Source organism: Carassius carassius, chromosome 28 (assembly GCF_963082965.1).
Source record: "Carassius carassius chromosome 28, fCarCar2.1, whole genome shotgun sequence".
NCBI classification, from domain to species: domain Eukaryota; kingdom Metazoa; phylum Chordata; class Actinopteri; order Cypriniformes; family Cyprinidae; genus Carassius; species Carassius carassius.
This window is the reverse complement of record NC_081782.1, coordinates 18,716,960-18,738,907: the sequence shown is the minus strand read 5'-3', so window position 1 is coordinate 18,738,907 and position 21,948 is coordinate 18,716,960. Positions and strand designations below refer to the sequence as shown.

At 48.3% G+C, this 21,948-nt stretch overlaps 38 non-coding genes across 38 annotated transcripts; all 38 read right to left on the bottom strand.

The window, feature by feature from the left end:
• Positions 1-674: 674 nt before the first annotated feature.
• trnat-ugu (transfer RNA threonine (anticodon UGU)) lies at positions 675-748 on the bottom strand. The gene has a single exon. It is a non-coding gene; the product is annotated as a tRNA-Thr (tRNA).
• A 1,129-nt stretch (positions 749-1,877) lies between these two features.
• On the bottom strand, positions 1,878-1,951 carry trnat-agu (transfer RNA threonine (anticodon AGU)). The gene has a single exon. It is a non-coding gene; the product is annotated as a tRNA-Thr (tRNA).
• A 94-nt stretch (positions 1,952-2,045) lies between these two features.
• trnar-ucu (transfer RNA arginine (anticodon UCU)) lies at positions 2,046-2,135 on the bottom strand. The gene is given in 2 exon segments: positions 2,046-2,081; positions 2,099-2,135. It is a non-coding gene; the product is annotated as a tRNA-Arg (tRNA).
• A 180-nt stretch (positions 2,136-2,315) lies between these two features.
• Positions 2,316-2,389, bottom strand: trnat-agu (transfer RNA threonine (anticodon AGU)). The gene has a single exon. It is a non-coding gene; the product is annotated as a tRNA-Thr (tRNA).
• Positions 2,390-2,772: 383 nt separating this feature from the next.
• On the bottom strand, positions 2,773-2,846 carry trnat-ugu (transfer RNA threonine (anticodon UGU)). Its single transcript has one exon. It is a non-coding gene; the product is annotated as a tRNA-Thr (tRNA).
• Positions 2,847-3,421: 575 nt separating this feature from the next.
• Positions 3,422-3,495, bottom strand: trnat-cgu (transfer RNA threonine (anticodon CGU)). Its single transcript has one exon. It is a non-coding gene; the product is annotated as a tRNA-Thr (tRNA).
• A 478-nt stretch (positions 3,496-3,973) lies between these two features.
• On the bottom strand, positions 3,974-4,047 carry trnat-agu (transfer RNA threonine (anticodon AGU)). The gene has a single exon. It is a non-coding gene; the product is annotated as a tRNA-Thr (tRNA).
• Positions 4,048-4,739: 692 nt separating this feature from the next.
• trnat-cgu (transfer RNA threonine (anticodon CGU)) lies at positions 4,740-4,813 on the bottom strand. The gene has a single exon. It is a non-coding gene; the product is annotated as a tRNA-Thr (tRNA).
• A 645-nt stretch (positions 4,814-5,458) lies between these two features.
• On the bottom strand, positions 5,459-5,548 carry trnar-ucu (transfer RNA arginine (anticodon UCU)). Its single transcript is given in 2 exon segments — positions 5,459-5,494; positions 5,512-5,548. It is a non-coding gene; the product is annotated as a tRNA-Arg (tRNA).
• A 180-nt stretch (positions 5,549-5,728) lies between these two features.
• Positions 5,729-5,802, bottom strand: trnat-ugu (transfer RNA threonine (anticodon UGU)). The gene has a single exon. It is a non-coding gene; the product is annotated as a tRNA-Thr (tRNA).
• Positions 5,803-6,391: 589 nt separating this feature from the next.
• On the bottom strand, positions 6,392-6,465 carry trnat-cgu (transfer RNA threonine (anticodon CGU)). The gene has a single exon. It is a non-coding gene; the product is annotated as a tRNA-Thr (tRNA).
• A 1,369-nt stretch (positions 6,466-7,834) lies between these two features.
• On the bottom strand, positions 7,835-7,908 carry trnat-ugu (transfer RNA threonine (anticodon UGU)). The gene has a single exon. It is a non-coding gene; the product is annotated as a tRNA-Thr (tRNA).
• A 589-nt stretch (positions 7,909-8,497) lies between these two features.
• On the bottom strand, positions 8,498-8,571 carry trnat-cgu (transfer RNA threonine (anticodon CGU)). Its single transcript has one exon. It is a non-coding gene; the product is annotated as a tRNA-Thr (tRNA).
• Positions 8,572-9,048: 477 nt separating this feature from the next.
• trnat-agu (transfer RNA threonine (anticodon AGU)) lies at positions 9,049-9,122 on the bottom strand. The gene has a single exon. It is a non-coding gene; the product is annotated as a tRNA-Thr (tRNA).
• Positions 9,123-9,236: 114 nt separating this feature from the next.
• trnar-ucu (transfer RNA arginine (anticodon UCU)) lies at positions 9,237-9,326 on the bottom strand. Its single transcript is given in 2 exon segments — positions 9,237-9,272; positions 9,290-9,326. It is a non-coding gene; the product is annotated as a tRNA-Arg (tRNA).
• A 180-nt stretch (positions 9,327-9,506) lies between these two features.
• Positions 9,507-9,580, bottom strand: trnat-ugu (transfer RNA threonine (anticodon UGU)). Its single transcript has one exon. It is a non-coding gene; the product is annotated as a tRNA-Thr (tRNA).
• A 589-nt stretch (positions 9,581-10,169) lies between these two features.
• Positions 10,170-10,243, bottom strand: trnat-cgu (transfer RNA threonine (anticodon CGU)). The gene has a single exon. It is a non-coding gene; the product is annotated as a tRNA-Thr (tRNA).
• Positions 10,244-10,720: 477 nt separating this feature from the next.
• Positions 10,721-10,794, bottom strand: trnat-agu (transfer RNA threonine (anticodon AGU)). Its single transcript has one exon. It is a non-coding gene; the product is annotated as a tRNA-Thr (tRNA).
• Positions 10,795-11,178: 384 nt separating this feature from the next.
• Positions 11,179-11,252, bottom strand: trnat-ugu (transfer RNA threonine (anticodon UGU)). Its single transcript has one exon. It is a non-coding gene; the product is annotated as a tRNA-Thr (tRNA).
• A 367-nt stretch (positions 11,253-11,619) lies between these two features.
• On the bottom strand, positions 11,620-11,693 carry trnat-ugu (transfer RNA threonine (anticodon UGU)). The gene has a single exon. It is a non-coding gene; the product is annotated as a tRNA-Thr (tRNA).
• Positions 11,694-12,282: 589 nt separating this feature from the next.
• Positions 12,283-12,356, bottom strand: trnat-cgu (transfer RNA threonine (anticodon CGU)). The gene has a single exon. It is a non-coding gene; the product is annotated as a tRNA-Thr (tRNA).
• Positions 12,357-12,833: 477 nt separating this feature from the next.
• Positions 12,834-12,907, bottom strand: trnat-agu (transfer RNA threonine (anticodon AGU)). Its single transcript has one exon. It is a non-coding gene; the product is annotated as a tRNA-Thr (tRNA).
• A 94-nt stretch (positions 12,908-13,001) lies between these two features.
• Positions 13,002-13,091, bottom strand: trnar-ucu (transfer RNA arginine (anticodon UCU)). Its single transcript is given in 2 exon segments — positions 13,002-13,037; positions 13,055-13,091. It is a non-coding gene; the product is annotated as a tRNA-Arg (tRNA).
• A 180-nt stretch (positions 13,092-13,271) lies between these two features.
• On the bottom strand, positions 13,272-13,345 carry trnat-agu (transfer RNA threonine (anticodon AGU)). The gene has a single exon. It is a non-coding gene; the product is annotated as a tRNA-Thr (tRNA).
• A 383-nt stretch (positions 13,346-13,728) lies between these two features.
• trnat-ugu (transfer RNA threonine (anticodon UGU)) lies at positions 13,729-13,802 on the bottom strand. The gene has a single exon. It is a non-coding gene; the product is annotated as a tRNA-Thr (tRNA).
• A 575-nt stretch (positions 13,803-14,377) lies between these two features.
• On the bottom strand, positions 14,378-14,451 carry trnat-cgu (transfer RNA threonine (anticodon CGU)). The gene has a single exon. It is a non-coding gene; the product is annotated as a tRNA-Thr (tRNA).
• A 478-nt stretch (positions 14,452-14,929) lies between these two features.
• On the bottom strand, positions 14,930-15,003 carry trnat-agu (transfer RNA threonine (anticodon AGU)). The gene has a single exon. It is a non-coding gene; the product is annotated as a tRNA-Thr (tRNA).
• Positions 15,004-15,695: 692 nt separating this feature from the next.
• Positions 15,696-15,769, bottom strand: trnat-cgu (transfer RNA threonine (anticodon CGU)). The gene has a single exon. It is a non-coding gene; the product is annotated as a tRNA-Thr (tRNA).
• A 645-nt stretch (positions 15,770-16,414) lies between these two features.
• trnar-ucu (transfer RNA arginine (anticodon UCU)) lies at positions 16,415-16,504 on the bottom strand. The gene is given in 2 exon segments: positions 16,415-16,450; positions 16,468-16,504. It is a non-coding gene; the product is annotated as a tRNA-Arg (tRNA).
• Positions 16,505-16,684: 180 nt separating this feature from the next.
• Positions 16,685-16,758, bottom strand: trnat-ugu (transfer RNA threonine (anticodon UGU)). The gene has a single exon. It is a non-coding gene; the product is annotated as a tRNA-Thr (tRNA).
• A 589-nt stretch (positions 16,759-17,347) lies between these two features.
• On the bottom strand, positions 17,348-17,421 carry trnat-cgu (transfer RNA threonine (anticodon CGU)). The gene has a single exon. It is a non-coding gene; the product is annotated as a tRNA-Thr (tRNA).
• A 1,255-nt stretch (positions 17,422-18,676) lies between these two features.
• Positions 18,677-18,750, bottom strand: trnat-ugu (transfer RNA threonine (anticodon UGU)). Its single transcript has one exon. It is a non-coding gene; the product is annotated as a tRNA-Thr (tRNA).
• Positions 18,751-19,339: 589 nt separating this feature from the next.
• trnat-cgu (transfer RNA threonine (anticodon CGU)) lies at positions 19,340-19,413 on the bottom strand. Its single transcript has one exon. It is a non-coding gene; the product is annotated as a tRNA-Thr (tRNA).
• A 477-nt stretch (positions 19,414-19,890) lies between these two features.
• trnat-agu (transfer RNA threonine (anticodon AGU)) lies at positions 19,891-19,964 on the bottom strand. Its single transcript has one exon. It is a non-coding gene; the product is annotated as a tRNA-Thr (tRNA).
• Positions 19,965-20,078: 114 nt separating this feature from the next.
• trnar-ucu (transfer RNA arginine (anticodon UCU)) lies at positions 20,079-20,168 on the bottom strand. Its single transcript is given in 2 exon segments — positions 20,079-20,114; positions 20,132-20,168. It is a non-coding gene; the product is annotated as a tRNA-Arg (tRNA).
• A 180-nt stretch (positions 20,169-20,348) lies between these two features.
• trnat-ugu (transfer RNA threonine (anticodon UGU)) lies at positions 20,349-20,422 on the bottom strand. The gene has a single exon. It is a non-coding gene; the product is annotated as a tRNA-Thr (tRNA).
• A 589-nt stretch (positions 20,423-21,011) lies between these two features.
• Positions 21,012-21,085, bottom strand: trnat-cgu (transfer RNA threonine (anticodon CGU)). Its single transcript has one exon. It is a non-coding gene; the product is annotated as a tRNA-Thr (tRNA).
• Positions 21,086-21,562: 477 nt separating this feature from the next.
• Positions 21,563-21,636, bottom strand: trnat-agu (transfer RNA threonine (anticodon AGU)). The gene has a single exon. It is a non-coding gene; the product is annotated as a tRNA-Thr (tRNA).
• Between the last annotated feature and the right edge of the window lie 312 nt (positions 21,637-21,948).

Below are 21,948 nucleotides of genomic sequence, written 5' to 3'. Positions count from 1 at the left end.
GCCACAGAGCCTGTCAGCAACTGTTGACCTGTTCAAAAGAGCATCAGCATTATCAGGATCTGATTTGGAAATGGAATTGCCTGCTGCCTTTGCTATCCCTGTTTGCAGTCCGATCTCAGAAAAGCACATGCTTGAGGCACACAAGGGATACTGAAGGCACCGCTGGGATTTGAATCCAGGATCACCCATTTACGAAACAGACGCTTTAACCAACTAAGCCACAGCACCAAGCAGAGCACTCAGATGGTGAGTAAGTTTATCAAAATATCCAGCAGTGAGGACAAAGGTCCACGGGCCGGTCAGCTTATGAGATTTTTCACAATGATAAATAAAATGATGAATAAAAGGCCAGAAGTCACCAATCTGTTTTGACTCAAACCAACAAACTTCATTTGGCGTCAAACCGCAGACTAATAGTCCAATGCACTACACTCTGCGCCACATGCAGTAGCACCTTCCCGGCTTGCAGCAGTCCATGCGCTATCCATTGCGCCACGTGTGGAGCTTTTGTTTCCTGGCTTGTGCCAGTCCGTTGAATTGAGTTCAGGCATTTGGGGAGCGGGAAGGCCAAGATATGTGGGTCTCTCTGCAATTGGCATGTGGTTGGAAAAGTGGAGGATCTGTAAGGGCTTCCTTTCCAAGAAAGAACCCACAGAGCAGATCCACCTGTTAAAAGGAACCGCTGGGAATCGAACCCAGGATCTCCTGTTTACAAGACAAGCGCTTTGACCAGCTAAGCCACGGCGCCTTGCTGTATTGTTGACTTGGGTCAGAATTCTTCGGCAGCAGCTGAGGGGTGGTTGACAAATGAAATCGCATGCTGCTCTGACGCTCCTCTGTACCGCCTGATTGTGCAAAGCAAAACCACACAACCCAAGGTGGTGTTTGATTACCAGCAAAGACAGTGCTGGGATTTGAATTCAGTTTGTCCTATTTACGACACAAGCTTTAACCAACTAAGCCACGGCGCCAACCTGCACACACTCTCCCAGGGAGCGGCACTTAGAGGATTAAAGCATCCAGATAAGAGGCCAACGGCCAGGCTCTGCACAGCCCAAAATGTTTTTTTTGACAACTGATTTGGGGTGGCCAGCTAGCCTCTGGGATTGTTGGCCAAGTGCCATTAGTTAACCTTTGAATGCCCTCATCTGGCAGTCTAGAAGTCCAGTTTGCTATCTATTGTGCCACAGAGCCTGTCAGCAACTGTTGACCTGTTCAAAAGAGCATCAGCATTATCAGGATCTGATTTGGAAATGGAATTGCCTGCTGCCTTTGCTATCCCTGTTTGCAGTCCGATCTCAGAAAAGCACATGAGGCACACAAGGGATACTGAAGGCACCGCTGGAATTTGAATCCAGGATCACCCATTTACGAAACAGACGCTTTAACCAACTAAGCCACAGCACAGCACTCAGATGGTGAGTAAGTTTATCAAAATATCCAGCAGTGAGGACAAAGGTCCACGGGCTGGTCAGCTTATGAGATTTTTCACAACTTTCTGTTGCCCGAGGGCATAAGCGTGCAATTTAATGATAAACAAAAGGCCAGAAGTCACCAATCTGTTTTGACTCAAACCCACAAACTTCATATGGCGTCAAACTGCAGACTAATAGTCCAATGCACTACACTCTGCGCCACATGCAGTAGCTCCTTCCAGGCTTGCAGCAGTCCTAAACCAAGGATCACGTGTTTGCAAGGCAAGCTCTTTGACCAGCTGAGCCATGCTGCATTGCTGAGATGACTCTGGGCAGCATTCTTCGGCAGCATCTGAGGGGTGGTTCGCAAATTAAATTGCATGTTGCTCTAGCACTCCTCTGCACCCCCTTTTTACAAAGAGCAAAACCTCACAGCCCAAGGAAGCACTTGATCACCAGCAAAGGCACCGCTGGGATTCAAACCCAGGATCTCCTGTTTACTAGACAGTCGCTTTAACCAACTAAGCCAAAGCACCAACTTGCATATAACTTGTTTTATAACTCTGGAGGGGTGGCCAGAGAGCATATGTGTTTGTTGGCCAAGCGCCATTAAAAGAATGCCAAAAGTAACGACTCTGGTGGGACTCAAACCCACATTCTTTGAATGGCCTCATCTGGCAGTCTAGAAGTCCAATGCGCTATCCATTGCGCCACAGAGCCATGTGTGGAGCTTTTTTTTCCTGGTTTGTGCCAGTCCGTTGAATTGAGTTCAGGCATTTGGGGAGCAGGAAGGACAAGATATGTGGGTCTCTCTGCAATTGGTATGTGGTTGGAAAAGTGGAGGATCTGTAAGGGCTTCCTTTCCAAGAAAGAACCCACAGAGCAGAACCACCTGTTAAAAGGCACCGCTGGGAATCGAACCCAGAATCTCCTATTTACTAGACAGGCGATTTAACCAACTAAGCCACAGCACCAACTTGCATGTACCCAGTAAGAAACTGAGACTTAGAGTTTTATAACTCTGGAGGGGTGGCCAGAGAGAATATGTTTTTGTTGGCCAAGCGCCATTAACAGAATGCCAAAAGTAACGACTCTGGTAAGACTCAAACCCACAACCTTTGAATGGCCTCATTTGGCAGTCTAGAAGTCCAATGCGCTCTCCATTGCGCCACAGAGCCATGTGTGGACCTTTTTTTCCTGGCTTGTGCCAGTCCGTTGAATTGAGTTCAGGCATTTGGGGAGCGGGAAGGACAAGATATGTGGGTCTCTTTGCAATTGGTATGTGGTTGGAAAAGTGGAGGATCTGTAAGGGCTTCCTTTCCAAGAAAGAACCCACAGAGCAGAGCCACCTGTTAAAAGGCACGGCTGGGAATCGAACCCAGGATCTCCTGTTTACAAGACAAGCGCTTTGACCAGCTAAGCCACAGCGCCTTGCTGTATTGTTGACTTGGGTCAGAATTCTTCGGCAGCAGCTGAGGGGTGGTTGACAAATGAAATCGCATGCTGCTCTGGCGCTCCTCTGTACCTCCTGATTGCGCAAAGCAAACCACATAACCCAAGGTGGTGTTTGATTACCAGCAAAGACAGTGCTGGGATTTGAATTCAGTATGTCCTATTTACGACACAAGCTTTAACCAACTAAGCCACAGCGCCAACCTGCACACACGCTCCCAGCGAGCGGCACTTAGAGGATTAAAGCATCCAGATAAGAGGCCAACGGCCAGGCTCTGCACAGCCTAAATTAGTTTTTTTGATAACTGATTCGGGGTGGCCAGCTAGCCTATGGGTTTGTTGGCCAAGTGCCATTAGTTAACCTTTGAATGGACTCATCTGGCAGTCTAGAAGTCCAGTTTGCTATCTATTGTGCCACAGAGCCTGTCAGCAACTGTTGACCTGTTCAAAAGAGCATCAGCATTATCAGGGTCTGATTTGGAAATGGAATTGCCTGCTGCCTTTGCTATCCGATCTCAGAAAAGCACATGCTTGAGGCACACAAGGGATGCTAAAGGCACCGCTGGGATTTGAACCCAGGATCTCCTGTTTACGAGACAGACGCTTTAACCAACTAAGCCATGGCACCAAGCAGAGCACTGGCAGGTGGAGTAAGTTGATCAAAACATCCAGCGGTGAGGACAAAGCTCCAAGGGCTGGTCAGCTTATGAGATTTTTCACAACTTTCTGTTGCCCGAGGGCATAAGCGTTCAATTTAATGATAAACAAAAGGCCAGAAGTCACCAATCTGTTTTGACTCAAACCCACAAATTTAATATTGCCTCAAACCGCAGACTAATAGTCCAATGCGCTACTCTCTGCGCCACATGCAGTAGCTCCTTCCAGGCTTGCAGCAGTCCTAAACCAAGGATCACTTGTTTGCAAGGCAAGCTCTTTGACCAGTTGAGCCATGCTGCATTGTTGAGATGACTCTGGGCAGCATTCTTCGGCAGCATCTGAGGGGATGGTTCGCAAATTAAATTGCATGCTGCTTTAGCACTCCTCTGCAACCCCTTTTTACGGAGAGCAAAACCTCAAAGCCCAAGGAAGCACTTGATCACCAGCAAAGGCACCGCTGGGATTCGAACCCAGGATCTCCTGTTTACTAGACAGGCGCTTTAAACAACTAAGCCACAGCACCAACTTGCATGTACCCAGTAAGAAAGTGAGACTTAGAGTTTTATAACTCTGGAGGGGTGGCCAGAGAAAATATGTGTTTGTTGACCAGCTAAGCCACGGCGCCTTGCTGTATTGTTGACTTGGGTCAGAATTCTTCGGCAGCAGCTGAGGGGTGATTGACAAATGAAATTGCATGCTGCTCTGACGCTCCTCTGTACCGCCTGATTGCGCAAAGCAAAACCACACAACCCAAGGTGGTGTTTGATTACCAGCAAAGACAGTGCTGGGATTTGAATTCAGTATGTCCTATTTACGACACAAGCTTTAACCAACTAAGCCACCGCGCCAACCTGCACACACTCTCCCAGGGAGCCGCACTTTGAGGATTAAAGCATCCAGATAAGAGGCCAACGGCCAGGCTTTGCACAGCCCAAAATGTTTTTTTTTTACAACTGATTCGGGGTGGCCAGCTAGACTGTGGGATTGTTGGCCAAGTGCCATTAGTTAACCTTTGAATGCCCTCATCTGGCAGTCTAGAAGTCCAGTTTGCTATCTATTGTGCCACAGAGCCTGTCAGCAACTGTTGACCTGTTCAAAAGAGCATCAGCATTATCAGGATCTGACTTGGAAACGGAATTACCTGCTGCCTTTGCTATCCCTGTTTGCAGTCCGATCTCAGAAAAGCACATGCTTGAGGCACACAAGGGATTCTAAAGGCACCGCTGGGATTTGAACCCAGGATCTCCTGTTTACGAGACAGACGCTTTAACCAACTAAGCCACAGCACCAAGCGGAGCACTCAGATGGTGAGTAAGTTTATCAAAATATCCAGCAGTGAGGACAAAGGTCCACGGGCTGGTCAGCTTATGAGATTTTTCAAAACTTTCTGTTGCCCGAGGGCATAAGCGTGCAATTTAATGATAAACGAAAGGCCAGAAGTCACCAATCTGTTTTGACTCAAACCCACAAACTTCATATGGCCTCAAAACGCAGATTAATAGTCCAATGCCCTACACTCTGCGCCACATGAAGTAGCTCCTTCCAGGCTTGCAGCAGTCCTGAACCAAGGATCACGTGTTTGCAAGGCAAGCTCTTTGACCAGCTGAGCCATGCTGCATTGCTGAGATGACTCTGGGCAGCATTCTTCGGCAGCATCTGAGGGGTGGTTCGAAAATTAAATTGCATGTTGCTCTAGCAGTCCTCTGCACCCCCTTTTTACAGAGAGCAAAACCTCACAGGCCAAGGCGGCACTTGATCACCAGCAAAGGCACGGCCAGGATTCGAACCCAGGATCTCCTGTTTACTAGACAGGCGCTTTAACCAACTAAGCCACAGCAACAACTTGCATATTACTTGTTTCATAACTCTGGAAGGGTGGCCAGAGAGCATATGTGTTTGCTGGCCAAGCGCCATTAAAAGAATGCCAAAAGTAATGACTCTGGTGGGACTCGAACCCACAACTTTTGAATGCCCCCATCTGGCAGTCTAGAAGTCCAATGCGCAATCCATTGCGCCACAGAGCCATGTGTGCAGCTTTTTTTTCCTGGCTTGTGCCAGTCCGTTGAATTGAGTTCAGGCATTTGGGGAGTGGGAAGGACAAGATATGTGGGTCTCTCTGCAATTGGTATGTGGTTGGAAAAGTGGAGGATCTGTAAGGGCTTCCTTTCCAAGAAAGAACCCACAGAGCAGAGCCACCTGTTAAAAGGCACCGCTGGGAATCGAACCCAGGATCTCCTGTTTACAAGACAAGTGCTTTGACCAGCTAAGCCACGGCGCCTTGCTGTATTGTTGACTTGGGTCAGAATTCTTCGGCAGCAGATAAGGGGTGGTTGACAAATGAAATCGCATGCTGCTCTGACACTCCTCTGTACCGCCTGATTGCGCAAAGCAAAACCACACAACTCAAGGTGGTGTTTGATTACCAGCAAAGACAGTGCTGGGATTTAAATTCAATATGTCCTATTTACGACACAAGCTTTAACCAACTAAGCCATGGCTCCAACCTGCACACACTCTCCCAGGGAGAGGCACTTAGAGGAGTAAAGCATCCAGATAAGAGGCCAACGGCCAGGCTCTGCACAGCCCAAAATGTTTTTTTTGACAACTGATTCGGGGTGGCCAGCTAGCCTCTGGGATTGTTGGCCAAGTGCCATTAGTTAACCTTTGAATGCCCTCATCTGGCAGTCTAGAAGTCCAGTTTGCTATCTATTGTGCCACAGAGCATGTCAGCAACTGTTGACCTGTTCAAAAGAGCATATGCATTATCAGGATCTGATTTGGAAATGGAATTGCCTGCTGCCTTTGCTATCCCTGTTTGCAGTCCAATCTCAGAAAAGCACATGCTTAAGGCACACAAGGGATGCTAAAGGCACCGCTGGGATTTGAACCCAGGATCTCCTGTTTACGAGACAGACGCTTTAACCAACTAAGCCACGGCGCCAAGCAGAGCACTCCGATAGTGAGGAAGTTTATTAAAATATCCAGCAGTGAGGACAAAGGTCCAAGGGCTGGTCAGCTTATGAGATTTTTCACAACTTTCTGTTACCCGAGGGCATACGCGTGCAATTTAATGATAAACGAAAGGCCAGAAGTCACCAATCTGTTTTGACTCAGACCCACAAATTTATTATTGCCTCAAACTGCAGACTAATAGTCCAATGCGCTACACTCTGCGCCACATGCAGTAGCTCCTTCCAGGCTTGCAGCAGTCCTAAACCAAGGATCACTTGTTTGCAAGGCAAGCTCTTTGACCAGTTGAGCCATGCTGCATTGTTGAGATGACTCTGGGCAGCATTCTTCGGCAGCATCTGAGGGGTGGTTCACAAATTAAATTGTATGCTGCTCTAGCACTCCTCTGCACCCCCTTTTTACAGAGAGCAAAACCTCACAGCCCAAGGCGGCACTTGATCACCAGCAAAGGCACCGCTGGCATTAAAACCCAGGATCTCCTGTTTACTAGACAGGCGCTTTAACCAACTAAGCCACAGCACCAACTTGCATGTACCCAGTAAGAAAGTGAGACTTAGAGTTTTATAACTGGAGGGGTGGCCAGAGAGCATATGTGTTTGTTTGTCAAGTGCCATTAACAGAATGCCAAAAGTAACGACTCTGGTGGGACTCGAACCCACAACCTTTGAATGGCCTCATCTGTCAGTCTAGAAGTCCAATGCGCTATCCATTGTGCCACGTGTGGAGCTTTTGTTTTGCTGGCTTGTGCCAGTCTGTTGAATTGAGTTCAGGCATTTGGGGAGCGGGAAGGCCAAGATATGTCGGTCTCTCTGCAATTGGTATGTGGTTGGAAAAGTGGAGGATCTGTAAGGGCTTCCTTTCCAAAAGAAAGAACCCACAGAGCAGAGCCACCTGTTAAAAGGCACCGCTGGAAATCGAACCCAGGATCTCCTGTTTTCTAGACAGGCGCTTTAACCAACTAAGCCACAGCACCAACTTGCATGTACCCAGTAAGAAAGTGAGACTTAGAGTTTTATAACTCTGGAGGGGTGGCCAGAGATAATATGTGTTTGTTGGCCAAGCGCCATTAACATAACGCCAAAAGTAACGACTCTGGTGGGACTCGAACCCACAACCTTTGAATGGCCTCATCTGGCAGTCTAGAAGTCCAATGCGCTATCCATTGCGCCACGTGTGGAGCTTTTTTTTCCTGGCTTGTGCCAGTCCGTTGAATTGAGTTCAGGCATTTGGGGAGCGGGAAGGACAAGATATGTGGGTCTCTCTGCAATTGGTATGTGGTTGGAAAAGTGGAGGATCTGTAAGGGCTTCCTTTCCAAGAAAGAACAGAGCCACCTGTTAAAAGGCACCACTGGGAATTGAACCCAGGATCTCCTGTTTACAAGACAAGCGCTTTGACCAGCTAAGCCACTGCGCCTTGCTGTATTGTTGACTTGGGTCAGAATTCTTCGGCAGCAGCTGAGGGGTGGTTGACAAATGAAATCGCATGCTGCTCTGACGCTCCTCTGTACCGCCTGATTGCGCAAAGCAAAACCACACAACCCAAGGTGGTGTTTGATTACCAGCAAAGACAGTGCTGGGATTTGAATTCAGTATGTCCTATTTACAACACAAGCTTTAACCAACTAAGCCACGGCGCCAACCTGCACACACTCTCCCAGGGAGCCGCACTTAGAGGATTAAAGCATCCAGATAAGAGGCCAACGGCCAGGCTTTGCACAGCCCAAAATGTTTTTTTTGACAACTGATTCGGGGTGGCCAGCTAGCCTCTGGGATTGTTGGCCAAGTGCCATTAGTTAACCTTTGAATGCCCTCATCTGGCAGTCTAGAAATCCAGTTTGCTATCTATTGTGCCACAGAGCCTGTCAGCAACTGTTGACCTGTACAAAAGAGCATCAGCATTATCAGGATCTGATTTGGAAATGGAATTGCCTGCTGCCGTTGCTATCCCTGTTTGCAGTCCGATCTCAGAAAAGCACATGCTTGAGGCACACAAGGGATACTGAAGGCACCGCTGGGATTTGAACCCAGGATCTCCTGTTTACGAGACAGACGCTTTAACCAACTAAGCCACAGCACCAAGCAGAGCACTCAGATGGTGAGTAAGTTTATCAAAATATCCAGCAGTGAGGACAAAGGTCCACGGGCTGGTCAGCTTATGAGATTTTTCACAACTTTCTGTTGCCCGAGGGCATAAGCGTGCAATTTAATGATAAACGAAAGGCCAGAAGTCACCAATCTGTTTTGACTCAAACCCACAAACTTCATATGGCGTCAAACTGCAGACTAATAGTCCATTGCGCTACACTCTGCGCCACATGCAGTAGCTCCTTCCAGGCTTGCAGCAGTCCTAAACCAAGGATCACGTGTATGCAAGGCAAGCTCTTTGACCAGCTGAGCCATGCTGCATTGCTGAGATGACTCTGGGCAGCATTCTTCGGCAGCATCTGAGGGGTGGCTCGCAAATTAAATTGCATGCTGCTCTATCACTCCTCTGCACCCCCTTTTTACAGAGAGCAAAACCTCACAGCCCAAGGCAGCAATTGATCACCAGCAAAGGCACCGCTGGGATTCGAACCCAGGATCTCCTGTTTACTAGACAGGCGCTTTAACCAACTAAGCCACAGCACCAACTTGCATGTACCCAGTAAGAAAGTGAGACTTAGAGTTTTATAACTCTGGAGTGGTGGCCAGAGAGAATATATGTCTGTTGGCCAAGCGCCATTAACAGAATGCCAAAAGTAACGACTCTGGTGGGACTCGAACCCACAACCTTTGAATGGCCTCATCTGGCAGTCTAGAAGTCCAATGCGCTATCCATTGCGCCACAGAGCCACGTGTGGAGCTTTTGTTTCCTGGCTTGTGCCAGTCCGTTGAATTGAGTTCAGGCATTTGGGGAGCGGGAAGGACAAGATGTGTGGGTCTCTCTGCAATTGGTATGTGGTTGGAAAAGTGGAGGATCTGTAAGGGCTTCCTTTCCAAAAAAGAACCCACAGAGCAGAGCCACCCGTTAAAAGGCACCGCTGGGAATCGAATCCAGGATCTCCTGTTTACAAGACAAGCGCTTTGACCAGCTAAGCCACGGCACCTTGCTGTATTGTTGTCTTGGGTCAGAATTCTTCGGCAGCAGCTGAGGGGTGGTTGACAAATGAAATCGCATGCTGCTCTGACGCTCCTCTGTACCGCCTAATTGCGCAAAGCAAAACCACACAACCCAAGGTGGTGTTTGATTACCAGCAAAGACAGTGCTGGGATTTAAATTCAGTATGTCCTATTTACGACACAAGCTTTAACCAACTAAGCCACGGCGCCAACCTGCACACACTCTCCCAGGGAGCGGCACTTAGAGGATTAAAGCATCCAGATAAGAGGCCAACGGCCAGGCTCTGCACAGCCCAAAATGTTTTTTTTGACAACTGATTCGGGGTGGCCAGCTAGCCTCTGCGATTGTTGGCCAAGTGCCATTAGTTAACCTTTGAATGCCCTCATCTGGCAGTCTAAAAGTCCAGTTTGCTATCTTTTGTGCCACAGAGACTGTCAGCAACTGTTGACCTGTTCAAAAGAGCATCAGCATTATCAGGATCTGATTTGGAAACTGAATTGCCTGCTGCCTTTGCTATCCCTGTTTGCAGTCCGATCTCAGAAAAGCACATGCTTAAGGCACACAAGGGATGGTAAAGGCACCGCTGGGATTTGAACCCAGGATCTTCTGTTTACGAGACAGACGCTTTAACCAACTAAGCCACGGCGCCAAGCAGAGCACTCTGATAGTGAGGAAGTTTATCAAAATATCCAGCAGTGAGGACAAAGGTCCACGGGCTGGTCAGCTTATGAGATTTTTCACAACTTTCTATTGCCCGAGGGCATAAGCGTTCAATTTAATGATAAACGAAAGGCCAGAAGTCACCAATCTGTTTTGACTCAAACCCACATGCTTCATATGGCCTCAAACCGCAGATTAACAGCCCAATGCGCTACACTCTGCGCCACATGCATTAGCTCCTTCCAGGCTTGCAGCAGTCCTAAACCAAGGATCACGTGTTTGCAAGGCAAGCTCTTTGACCAGCTGAGCCATGCTGCATTGCTGAGATGACTCTGGGCAGCATTCTTCGGCAGCATCTGAGGGGTGTTTAGCAAATTAAATTGCATGCTGCTCTAGCACTCCTCTGCACCCCCTTTTTACAGAGCGCAAAACCTCACAGCCCAAGGCCGCACTTGATCACCAGCAAAGGCACCGCTGGGATTCAAACCCAGGATCTCCTGTTTACTAGACAGGCGCTTTAACCAACTAAGCCACAGCACCAACTTGCATGTACCCAGTAAGAAAGTGAGACTTAGAGTTTCATAACTCTGGAGGGGTGGCCAGAGAGAATATGTGTTTGTTGGCCAAGCGCCAATAACAGAATGCCAAAAGTAACAACTCTGGTGGGACTCGAACCCACAACCTTTGAATGGCCTCATCTGGCAATGTAGAAGTCTAATGCGCTATCCATTGCACCACAGAGCCATGTGTGGAGCTTTTTTTTCCTGGCTTGTGCCAGTCCGTTGAATTGAGTTCAGGCATTTGGGGAGGGGGAAGGACAAGATATGTGGGTCTCTCTGCAATTGGTATGTGGTTGGAAAAGTGGAGGATCTGTAAGGGCTTCCTTTCCAAGAGAGAACCCACAGAGCAGTGCCACCTGTTAAAAGGCACCGCTGGGAATCGAACCCAGGATCTCCTGTTTACAAGACAAGCGCTTTGACCAGCTAAGCCACAGCACCAACTTGCATGTACCCAGTAAGAAAGTGAGACTTAGAGTTTTATAACTCTGGAGGGGTGGCCAGAGAGAATATGTGTTTGTTGGCCAAACGCCATTAACAGAATGCCAAAAGTAACGACTCTGGTGGGACTCGAACCCACAACCTTTGAATGGCCTCATCTGGCAGTCTAGAAGTCCAATGCGCTATCCATTGTGCCACGTGTGGAGCTTTTGTTTCCTGGCTTGTGCCAGTCTCTTGAATTGAGTTCAGGCATTTGGGGAGCGGGAAGGGCAAGATATGTGGGTCTCTCTGCAATTGGTATGTGGTTGGAAAAGTGGAGGATCTGTAAGGGCTTCCTTTCCAAGAAAGAACAGAGCCACCTGTTAAAAGGCACCACTGGGAATTGAACCCAGGATCTCCTGTTTACAAGACAAGCGCTTTGACCAGCTAAGCCACTGCGCCTTGCTGTATTGTTGACTTGGGTCAGAATTCTTCGGCAGCAGCTGAGGGGTGGTTGACAAATGAAATCGCATGCTGCTCTGACGCTCCTCTGTACCGCCTGATTGCGCAAAGCAAAACCACACAACCCTAGGTGGTGTTTGATTACCAGCAAAGACAGTGCTGGGATTGGAATTCAGTATGTCCTATTTACAACACAAGCTTTAACCAACTAAGCCACGGCGCCAACCTGCACACACTCTCCCAGGGAGCCGCACTTAGAGGATTAAAGCATCCAGATAAGAGGCCAACGGCCAGGCTTTGCACAGCCCAAAATGTTTTTTTTGACAACTGATTCGGGGTGGCCAGCTAGCCTCTGGGATTGTTGGCCAAGTGCCATTAGTTAACCTTTGAATGCCCTCATCTGGCAGTCTAGAAGTCCAGTTTGCTATCTATTGTGCCACAGAGCCTGTCAGCAACTGTTGACCTGTTCAAAAGAGCATCAGCATTATCAGGATCTGATTTGGAAATGGAATTGCCTGCTGCCGTTGCTATCCCTGTTTGCAGTCCGATCTCAGAAAAGCACATGCTTGAGGCACACAAGGGATACTGAAGGCACCGCTGGGATTTGAACCCAGGATCTCCTGTTTACGAGACAGACGCTTTAACCAACTAAGCCACAGCACCAAGCAGAGCACTCAGATGGTGAGTAAGTTTATCAAAATATCCAGCAGTGAGGACAAAGGTCCACGGGCTGGTCAGCTTATGAGATTTTTCACAACTTTCTGTTGCCCGAGGGCATAAGCGTGCAATTTAATGATAAACGAAAGGCCAGAAGTCACCAATCTGTTTTGACTCAAACCCACAAACTTCATATGGCGTCAAACTGCAGACTAATAGTCCATTGCACTACACTCTGCGCCACATGCAGTAGCTCCTTCCAGGCTTGCAGCAGTCCTAAACCAAGGATCACGTGTATGCAAGGCAAGCTCTTTGACCAGCTGAGCCATGCTGCATTGCTGAGATGACTCTGGGCAGCATTCTTCGGCAGCATCTGAGGGGTGGCTCGCAAATTAAATTGCATGCTGCTCTATCACTCCTCTGCACCCCCTTTTTACAGAGAGCAAAACCTCACAGCCCAAGGCGGCAATTGATCACCAGCAAAGGCACCGCTGGGATTCGAACCCAGGATCTCCTGTTTACTAGACAGTCGCTTTAACCAACTAAGCCAAAGCACCAACTTGCATATAACTTGTTTTATAACTCTGGAGGGGTGGCCAGAGAGCATATGTGTTTGTTGGCCAAGCGCCATTAAAAGAATGCCAAAAGTAACGACTCTGGTGGGACTCAAACCCACATTCTTTGAATGGCCTCATCTGGCAGTCTAGAAGTCCAATGCGCTATCCATTGCGCCACAGAGCCATGTGTGGAGCTTTTTTTTCCTGGTTTGTGCCAGTCCGTTGAATTGAGTTCAGGCATTTGGGGAGCAGGAAGGACAAGATATGTGGGTCTCTCTGCAATTGGTATGTGGTTGGAAAAGTGGAGGATCTGTAAGGGCTTCCTTTCCAAGAAAGAACCCACAGAGCAGAACCACCTGTTAAAAGGCACCGCTGGGAATCGAACCCAGAATCTCCTATTTACTAGACAGGCGATTTAACCAACTAAGCCACAGCACCAACTTGCATGTACCCAGTAAGAAACTGAGACTTAGAGTTTTATAACTCTGGAGGGGTGGCCAGAGAGAATATGTTTTTGTTGGCCAAGCGCCATTAACAGAATGCCAAAAGTAACGACTCTGGTAAGACTCAAACCCACAACCTTTGAATGGCCTCATTTGGCAGTCTAGAAGTCCAATGCGCTCTCCATTGCGCCACAGAGCCATGTGTGGACCTTTTTTTCCTGGCTTGTGCCAGTCCGTTGAATTGAGTTCAGGCATTTGGGGAGCGGGAAGGACAAGATATGTGGGTCTCTTTGCAATTGGTATGTGGTTGGAAAAGTGGAGGATCTGTAAGGGCTTCCTTTCCAAGAAAGAACCCACAGAGCAGAGCCACCTGTTAAAAGGCACGGCTGGGAATCGAACCCAGGATCTCCTGTTTACAAGACAAGCGCTTTGACCAGCTAAGCCACAGCGCCTTGCTGTATTGTTGACTTGGGTCAGAATTCTTCGGCAGCAGCTGAGGGGTGGTTGACAAATGAAATCGCATGCTGCTCTGGCGCTCCTCTGTACCTCCTGATTGCGCAAAGCAAACCACATAACCCAAGGTGGTGTTTGATTACCAGCAAAGACAGTGCTGGGATTTGAATTCAGTATGTCCTATTTACGACACAAGCTTTAACCAACTAAGCCACAGCGCCAACCTGCACACACGCTCCCAGCGAGCGGCACTTAGAGGATTAAAGCATCCAGATAAGAGGCCAACGGCCAGGCTCTGCACAGCCTAAATTAGTTTTTTTGATAACTGATTCGGGGTGGCCAGCTAGCCTATGGGTTTGTTGGCCAAGTGCCATTAGTTAACCTTTGAATGGACTCATCTGGCAGTCTAGAAGTCCAGTTTGCTATCTATTGTGCCACAGAGCCTGTCAGCAACTGTTGACCTGTTCAAAAGAGCATCAGCATTATCAGGGTCTGATTTGGAAATGGAATTGCCTGCTGCCTTTGCTATCCGATCTCAGAAAAGCACATGCTTGAGGCACACAAGGGATGCTAAAGGCACCGCTGGGATTTGAACCCAGGATCTCCTGTTTACGAGACAGACGCTTTAACCAACTAAGCCATGGCACCAAGCAGAGCACTGGCAGGTGGAGTAAGTTGATCAAAACATCCAGCGGTGAGGACAAAGCTCCAAGGGCTGGTCAGCTTATGAGATTTTTCACAACTTTCTGTTGCCCGAGGGCATAAGCGTTCAATTTAATGATAAACAAAAGGCCAGAAGTCACCAATCTGTTTTGACTCAAACCCACAAATTTAATATTGCCTCAAACCGCAGACTAATAGTCCAATGCGCTACTCTCTGCGCCACATGCAGTAGCTCTTTCCAGGCTTGCAGCAGTCCTAAACCAAGGATCACTTGTTTGCAAGGCAAGCTCTTTGACCAGTTGAGCCATGCTGCATTGTTGAGATGACTCTGGGCAGCATTCTTCGGCAGCATCTGAGGGGATGGTTCGCAAATTAAATTGCATGCTGCTTTAGCACTCCTCTGCAACCCCTTTTTACGGAGAGCAAAACCTCAAAGCCCAAGGAAGCACTTGATCACCAGCAAAGGCACCGCTGGGATTCGAACCCAGGATCTCCTGTTTACTAGACAGGCGCTTTAAACAACTAAGCCACAGCACCAACTTGCATGTACCCAGTAAGAAAGTGAGACTTAGAGTTTTATAACTCTGGAGGGGTGGCCAGAGAAAATATGTGTTTGTTGACCAGCTAAGCCACGGCGCCTTGCTGTATTGTTGACTTGGGTCAGAATTCTTCGGCAGCAGCTGAGGGGTGATTGACAAATGAAATTGCATGCTGCTCTGACGCTCCTCTGTACCGCCTGATTGCGCAAAGCAAAACCACACAACCCAAGGTGGTGTTTGATTACCAGCAAAGACAGTGCTGGGATTTGAATTCAGTATGTCCTATTTACGACACAAGCTTTAACCAACTAAGCCACCGCGCCAACCTGCACACACTCTCCCAGGGAGCCGCACTTTGAGGATTAAAGCATCCAGATAAGAGGCCAACGGCCAGGCTTTGCACAGCCCAAAATGTTTTTTTTTTACAACTGATTCGGGGTGGCCAGCTAGACTGTGGGATTGTTGGCCAAGTGCCATTAGTTAACCTTTGAATGCCCTCATCTGGCAGTCTAGAAGTCCAGTTTGCTATCTATTGTGCCACAGAGCCTGTCAGCAACTGTTGACCTGTTCAAAAGAGCATCAGCATTATCAGGATCTGACTTGGAAACGGAATTACCTGCTGCCTTTGCTATCCCTGTTTGCAGTCCGATCTCAGAAAAGCACATGCTTGAGGCACACAAGGGATTCTAAAGGCACCGCTGGGATTTGAACCCAGGATCTCCTGTTTACGAGACAGACGCTTTAACCAACTAAGCCACAGCACCAAGCGGAGCACTCAGATGGTGAGTAAGTTTATCAAAATATCCAGCAGTGAGGACAAAGGTCCACGGGCTGGTCAGCTTATGAGATTTTTCAAAACTTTCTGTTGCCCGAGGGCATAAGCGTGCAATTTAATGATAAACGAAAGGCCAGAAGTCACCAATCTGTTTTGACTCAAACCCACAAACTTCATATGGCCTCAAAACGCAGATTAATAGTCCAATGCCCTACACTCTGCGCCACATGAAGTAGCTCCTTCCAGGCTTGCAGCAGTCCTGAACCAAGGATCACGTGTTTGCAAGGCAAGCTCTTTGACCAGCTGAGCCATGCTGCATTGCTGAGATGACTCTGGGCAGCATTCTTCGGCAGCATCTGAGGGGTGGTTCGAAAATTAAATTGCATGTTGCTCTAGCAGTCCTCTGCACCCCCTTTTTACAGAGAGCAAAACCTCACAGGCCAAGGCGGCACTTGATCACCAGCAAAGGCACGGCCAGGATTCGAACCCAGGATCTCCTGTTTACTAGACAGGCGCTTTAACCAACTAAGCCACAGCAACAACTTGCATATTACTTGTTTCATAACTCTGGAAGGGTGGCCAGAGAGCATATGTGTTTGCTGGCCAAGCGCCATTAAAAGAATGCCAAAAGTAATGACTCTGGTGGGACTCGAACCCACAACTTTTGAATGCCCCCATCTGGCAGTCTAGAAGTCCAATGCGCAATCCATTGCGCCACAGAGCCATGTGTGCAGCTTTTTTTTCCTGGCTTGTGCCAGTCCGTTGAATTGAGTTCAGGCATTTGGGGAGTGGGAAGGACAAGATATGTGGGTCTCTCTGCAATTGGTATGTGGTTGGAAAAGTGGAGGATCTGTAAGGGCTTCCTTTCCAAGAAAGAACCCACAGAGCAGAGCCACCTGTTAAAAGGCACCGCTGGGAATCGAACCCAGGATCTCCTGTTTACAAGACAAGTGCTTTGACCAGCTAAGCCACGGCGCCTTGCTGTATTGTTGACTTGGGTCAGAATTCTTCGGCAGCAGATAAGGGGTGGTTGACAAATGAAATCGCATGCTGCTCTGACACTCCTCTGTACCGCCTGATTGCGCAAAGCAAAACCACACAACTCAAGGTGGTGTTTGATTACCAGCAAAGACAGTGCTGGGATTTAAATTCAATATGTCCTATTTACGACACAAGCTTTAACCAACTAAGCCATGGCTCCAACCTGCACACACTCTCCCAGGGAGAGGCACTTAGAGGAGTAAAGCATCCAGATAAGAGGCCAACGGCCAGGCTCTGCACAGCCCAAAATGTTTTTTTTGACAACTGATTCGGGGTGGCCAGCTAGCCTCTGGGATTGTTGGCCAAGTGCCATTAGTTAACCTTTGAATGCCCTCATCTGGCAGTCTAGAAGTCCAGTTTGCTATCTATTGTGCCACAGAGCATGTCAGCAACTGTTGACCTGTTCAAAAGAGCATATGCATTATCAGGATCTGATTTGGAAATGGAATTGCCTGCTGCCTTTGCTATCCCTGTTTGCAGTCCAATCTCAGAAAAGCACATGCTTAAGGCACACAAGGGATGCTAAAGGCACCGCTGGGATTTGAACCCAGGATCTCCTGTTTACGAGACAGACGCTTTAACCAACTAAGCCACGGCGCCAAGCAGAGCACTCCGATAGTGAGGAAGTTTATTAAAATATCCAGCAGTGAGGACAAAGGTCCAAGGGCTGGTCAGCTTATGAGATTTTTCACAACTTTCTGTTACCCGAGGGCATACGCGTGCAATTTAATGATAAACGAAAGGCCAGAAGTCACCAATCTGTTTTGACTCAGACCCACAAATTTATTATTGCCTCAAACTGCAGACTAATAGTCCAATGCGCTACACTCTGCGCCACATGCAGTAGCTCCTTCCAGGCTTGCAGCAGTCCTAAACCAAGGATCACTTGTTTGCAAGGCAAGCTCTTTGACCAGTTGAGCCATGCTGCATTGTTGAGATGACTCTGGGCAGCATTCTTCGGCAGCATCTGAGGGGTGGTTCACAAATTAAATTGTATGCTGCTCTAGCACTCCTCTGCACCCCCTTTTTACAGAGAGCAAAACCTCACAGCCCAAGGCGGCACTTGATCACCAGCAAAGGCACCGCTGGCATTAAAACCCAGGATCTCCTGTTTGTTTGTCAAGTGCCATTAACAGAATGCCAAAAGTAACGACTCTGGTGGGACTCGAACCCACAACCTTTGAATGGCCTCATCTGTCAGTCTAGAAGTCCAATGCGCTATCCATTGTGCCACGTGTGGAGCTTTTGTTTCCTGGCTTGTGCCAGTCTGTTGAATTGAGTTCAGGCATTTGGGGAGCGGGAAGGCCAAGATATGTCGGTCTCTCTGCAATTGGTATGTGGTTGGAAAAGTGGAGGATCTGTAAGGGCTTCCTTTCCAAAAGAAAGAACCCACAGAGCAGAGCCACCTGTTAAAAGGCACCGCTGGAAATCGAACCCAGGATCTCCTGTTTTCTAGACAGGCGCTTTAACCAACTAAGCCACAGCACCAACTTGCATGTACCCAGTAAGAAAGTGAGACTTAGAGTTTTATAACTCTGGAGGGGTGGCCAGAGATAATATGTGTTTGTTGGCCAAGCGCCATTAACATAACGCCAAAAGTAACGACTCTGGTGGGACTCGAACCCACAACCTTTGAATGGCCTCATCTGGCAGTCTAGAAGTCCAATGCGCTATCCATTGCGCCACGTGTGGAGCTTTTTTTTCCTGGCTTGTGCCAGTCCGTTGAATTGAGTTCAGGCATTTGGGGAGCGGGAAGGACAAGATATGTGGGTCTCTCTGCAATTGGTATGTGGTTGGAAAAGTGGAGGATCTGTAAGGGCTTCCTTTCCAAGAAAGAACAGAGCCACCTGTTAAAAGGCACCACTGGGAATTGAACCCAGGATCTCCTGTTTACAAGACAAGCGCTTTGACCAGCTAAGCCACTGCGCCTTGCTGTATTGTTGACTTGGGTCAGAATTCTTCGGCAGCAGCTGAGGGGTGGTTGACAAATGAAATCGCATGCTGCTCTGACGCTCCTCTGTACCGCCTGATTGCGCAAAGCAAAACCACACAACCCAAGGTGGTGTTTGATTACCAGCAAAGACAGTGCTGGGATTTGAATTCAGTATGTCCTATTTACAACACAAGCTTTAACCAACTAAGCCACGGCGCCAACCTGCACACACTCTCCCAGGGAGCCGCACTTAGAGGATTAAAGCATCCAGATAAGAGGCCAACGGCCAGGCTTTGCACAGCCCAAAATGTTTTTTTTGACAACTGATTCGGGGTGGCCAGCTAGCCTCTGGGATTGTTGGCCAAGTGCCATTAGTTAACCTTTGAATGCCCTCATCTGGCAGTCTAGAAATCCAGTTTGCTATCTATTGTGCCACAGAGCCTGTCAGCAACTGTTGACCTGTACAAAAGAGCATCAGCATTATCAGGATCTGATTTGGAAATGGAATTGCCTGCTGCCGTTGCTATCCCTGTTTGCAGTCCGATCTCAGAAAAGCACATGCTTGAGGCACACAAGGGATACTGAAGGCACCGCTGGGATTTGAACCCAGGATCTCCTGTTTACGAGACAGACGCTTTAACCAACTAAGCCACAGCACCAAGCAGAGCACTCAGATGGTGAGTAAGTTTATCAAAATATCCAGCAGTGAGGACAAAGGTCCACGGGCTGGTCAGCTTATGAGATTTTTCACAACTTTCTGTTGCCCGAGGGCATAAGCGTGCAATTTAATGATAAACGAAAGGCCAGAAGTCACCAATCTGTTTTGACTCAAACCCACAAACTTCATATGGCGTCAAACTGCAGACTAATAGTCCATTGCGCTACACTCTGCGCCACATGCAGTAGCTCCTTCCAGGCTTGCAGCAGTCCTAAACCAAGGATCACGTGTATGCAAGGCAAGCTCTTTGACCAGCTGAGCCATGCTGCATTGCTGAGATGACTCTGGGCAGCATTCTTCGGCAGCATCTGAGGGGTGGCTCGCAAATTAAATTGCATGCTGCTCTATCACTCCTCTGCACCCCCTTTTTACAGAGAGCAAAACCTCACAGCCCAAGGCAGCAATTGATCACCAGCAAAGGCACCGCTGGGATTCGAACCCAGGATCTCCTGTTTACTAGACAGGCGCTTTAACCAACTAAGCCACAGCACCAACTTGCATGTACCCAGTAAGAAAGTGAGACTTAGAGTTTTATAACTCTGGAGTGGTGGCCAGAGAGAATATATGTCTGTTGGCCAAGCGCCATTAACAGAATGCCAAAAGTAACGACTCTGGTGGGACTCGAACCCACAACCTTTGAATGGCCTCATCTGGCAGTCTAGAAGTCCAATGCGCTATCCATTGCGCCACAGAGCCACGTGTGGAGCTTTTGTTTCCTGGCTTGTGCCAGTCCGTTGAATTGAGTTCAGGCATTTGGGGAGCGGGAAGGACAAGATGTGTGGGTCTCTCTGCAATTGGTATGTGGTTGGAAAAGTGGAGGATCTGTAAGGGCTTCCTTTCCAAAAAAGAACCCACAGAGCAGAGCCACCCGTTAAAAGGCACCGCTGGGAATCGAATCCAGGATCTCCTGTTTACAAGACAAGCGCTTTGACCAGCTAAGCCACGGCACCTTGCTGTATTGTTGTCTTGGGTCAGAATTCTTCGGCAGCAGCTGAGGGGTGGTTGACAAATGAAATCGCATGCTGCTCTGACGCTCCTCTGTACCGCCTAATTGCGCAAAGCAAAACCACACAACCCAAGGTGGTGTTTGATTACCAGCAAAGACAGTGCTGGGATTTAAATTCAGTATGTCCTATTTACGACACAAGCTTTAACCAACTAAGCCACGGCGCCAACCTGCACACACTCTCCCAGGGAGCGGCACTTAGAGGATTAAAGCATCCAGATAAGAGGCCAACGGCCAGGCTCTGCACAGCCCAAAATGTTTTTTTTGACAACTGATTCGGGGTGGCCAGCTAGCCTCTGCGATTGTTGGCCAAGTGCCATTAGTTAACCTTTGAATGCCCTCATCTGGCAGTCTAAAAGTCCAGTTTGCTATCTTTTGTGCCACAGAGACTGTCAGCAACTGTTGACCTGTTCAAAAGAGCATCAGCATTATCAGGATCTGATTTGGAAACTGAATTGCCTGCTGCCTTTGCTATCCCTGTTTGCAGTCCGATCTCAGAAAAGCACATGCTTAAGGCACACAAGGGATGGTAAAGGCACCGCTGGGATTTGAACCCAGGATCTTCTGTTTACGAGACAGACGCTTTAACCAACTAAGCCACGGCGCCAAGCAGAGCACTCTGATAGTGAGGAAGTTTATCAAAATATCCAGCAGTGAGGACAAAGGTCCACGGGCTGGTCAGCTTATGAGATTTTTCACAACTTTCTATTGCCCGAGGGCATAAGCGTTCAATTTAATGATAAACGAAAGGCCAGAAGTCACCAATCTGTTTTGACTCAAACCCACATGCTTCATATGGCCTCAAACCGCAGATTAACAGCCCAATGCGCTACACTCTGCGCCACATGCATTAGCTCCTTCCAGGCTTGCAGCAGTCCTAAACCAAGGATCACGTGTTTGCAAGGCAAGCTCTTTGACCAGCTGAGCCATGCTGCATTGCTGAGATGACTCTGGGCAGCATTCTTCGGCAGCATCTGAGGGGTGTTTAGCAAATTAAATTGCATGCTGCTCTAGCACTCCTCTGCACCCCCTTTTTACAGAGCGCAAAACCTCACAGCCCAAGGCCGCACTTGATCACCAGCAAAGGCACCGCTGGGATTCAAACCCAGGATCTCCTGTTTACTAGACAGGCGCTTTAACCAACTAAGCCACAGCACCAACTTGCATGTACCCAGTAAGAAAGTGAGACTTAGAGTTTCATAACTCTGGAGGGGTGGCCAGAGAGAATATGTGTTTGTTGGCCAAGCGCCAATAACAGAATGCCAAAAGTAACAACTCTGGTGGGACTCGAACCCACAACCTTTGAATGGCCTCATCTGGCAATGTAGAAGTCTAATGCGCTATCCATTGCACCACAGAGCCATGTGTGGAGCTTTTTTTTCCTGGCTTGTGCCAGTCCGTTGAATTGAGTTCAGGCATTTGGGGAGGGGGAAGGACAAGATATGTGGGTCTCTCTGCAATTGGTATGTG